Consider the following 2830-nt stretch of genomic DNA (forward strand, 5'->3'; position numbering starts at 1 on the left):
ATTTTGTTCCCTATTTTTTATATAGAAATATGTTAATGATTCCTTAATTTATAGATTTCTGCGATGCCTAGGAACAAGCAATCGACCCAATAAAAAAGATGCAGAAAAATTGATGAGAATTCAAAGATGATGAATGTAAAAGTGGGAGCCTAGATAAAGAGATAACGATCAGAAGCGTCATTTCCAAACAATAACAAAGTGGCACAAGGATGCCAAAGAACTAGGTTTTTCTTATTATTGTTTTGTAATTAAATATGTTTTGCATGTAAAGATGTAGGATGTGCTTACTATTATATAGTATACTATGGATCTTATAATTGAGGGGATCAAAGGAAAAAAAATTGTCTTCTCTATTTGTATGTTATTTCAATAATATATTTTTATTTAAATTTAATAATTCATTTCAAAACAATAACTGACTATAATTTTTTTGAAATTTGTTAAATAAGTATACTTCTTGAATATGGTACAAATACATAAAATATATAGAATTAGCATAAATGTTCAAATAATAATCAAATTAATGTCGATGTCCAAAATTCCAACTATTTAAACATTCGATATGTGATTGATACATATATAATATCTATATACATATAATATATATATATATATATATATATACTCATCGATCTAAAGTTTGATTGAATGGATTGTTTCAAATTCTTTATATATTTTCATAACGCCCCAAAATTTGAAGAATTTAATTTTATTATCTTAAGTGTAATTTTGAAATTTTGGATGTTATTTAAATGTCGAAGTATTTTACTTTACGAAGATTTGATTCTATTGGATATTTGAAAAATATCAAATTGTTGTTAGGTTGGAATTTATGTTTGTTTTGGTTATTTATGTTTAGGTATTATTTGGTTTAAGGAATTAATAATTGTATTATGAAATAATATAGTTATTATGAAAAGATAGTTTGATAAGATAAAGATATTGGTTTGGTTGAGGAGAGAGAATATGTGATTTTTTTTTGGAAAAGAGAATCTTTTTCTAAAATAATGTATTTTAAAAAACTAATGTCAAAAATAAGGTAGAAGCCAAACTATTGACAAAAATAGAGTAGTTTTGTGGAAGTCGTGTACCCCGTAGACGACTTTGCTTGTGGGCCCACGTATTAAATATTAAATCAATAAAAAATATGTATATTCAATATCTTTAAATTTTAAAATAAAGAAAGTGGAGTCCACGCAAGCAAAGTCGTGTAGCCCGTACACGACTTCCACAAAACTACTCTATTTTTATCAAAATACTCTAATATATATAAAAGGGGTGTTGGAGAAATTTTTTATGCCCGTTTTATCCTTTTCATTATAAACGGTACATTTCCATTATTACTTTGGTGGCAATTTGGTTAATCCAATGGTCTCCTAACTCTATTTATTAATTTCAATTTGTCGTTGTAAGTGACTTTGATCCTCTCTCCTCCTTCTTCAAGAGTGTAATGTTTGTCATCTTCCTCTTTCCTTGATAAATGTTCATATGACTTTTCTTATATTAAAATATGAACTTCTCTTTCCTTGATAATTCCAATTTTTTGCCTTAAAATTTAATCAATAATTTATTCCTCTTACTCTGTTACCATAATTTAATTAATAGTTATGGTTCAAAAATAAAAATTTGTAAGAAAATTAAAAATAGTCTATCTAATTACTACTTCAAGAAGGCTTTTAGGCATCTTCTCTCCATGACGTGATATCTATGTTTAATTAATTATTAATTGATATGATAAGGTATGGATGAAATTATAGTTATAAATAAGATATAAATGATACCATAATTTCACTTTTTACTGAAACCCATTTACCGTACCATTTGAAAATGCACAGAAGGAGTAATTATTATTAAGTTTGAAAAGTTGGAAATATTAAAAGGGTGGATGGCATCGTAAAGACAAAATACAACCGTGTATGAATGGTGTATGTGGAGTTTGAAGTTTAATTTTGCTCTAAAAAAATTAAAACAACCGAAGATCACCATCCAATGATGTACTTCATATGAACATGTCTCTTCCGATCAATGACAATCTCTTCCAATCAACGACAAGTCTATTAAAAAGTTTGTAAAGAACAAAATAAAATAGAAGAAGCTACGAGTTTTCTAACATTAATAAATTTTATCTAGATTGTATGGATTTAAGAAAGAACAAATCATAAATAATGGTGAAGTTGACTATCTCTTTGTGTATAATAGTTTTTTTCTTTTTCTCCTTGGTGAATTTTTTTTTTTTTTTTTTACAATGATGTTTAATTAAATATTTAGTGTTTTTATTATGCTTAAAAAATATCCCTTCAGAATTCCATTTATAATAGTATACTTAATTCCAACAACTAATATATACGTATGACTTTCACTATTGTGACGAGTGGTTTGATCCACAAAGAGGAATTATATATTATAAAAAAAAAAAAAAAAAAAAAAAAAAGAAAAAAGAATTATAATTGATTTTGGTGAACAATAAACTTTCTTATTGCATTTATAATGATTTAGAGTTTAGTACAAAGTTAGTAAACAAAAATATGTATGAAAATTAATTTTATTTTTTAATTTTCTAACACAATAGTATATTCGTGCTATCATGCATATGGGTTTCTTAAAACTTAATTATAAATAACAATAAAGGTTCAAAAATTAGGGGAGGGGGGTTTGGCCTATAAATATTTTAGTCCACACTGTTGGGGATAAACGTTCACATCCTAGGAGAATGCTTTGAAAGAACAAGAAACGTTGGAATGGAAGTAAAGAAGAAAAAAAGATGAAATGAAGGGGAGAATAATAATAATAACAACAAAAAAGGATGAGTAGCCACTTTTCTGTCTCTGAC

The sequence above is a fragment of the Cucumis melo genome, chromosome 9 (genome assembly GCF_025177605.1).
Source record: "Cucumis melo cultivar AY chromosome 9, USDA_Cmelo_AY_1.0, whole genome shotgun sequence".
In the NCBI taxonomy this organism is placed as follows: Eukaryota; Viridiplantae; Streptophyta; class Magnoliopsida; order Cucurbitales; family Cucurbitaceae; genus Cucumis; species Cucumis melo.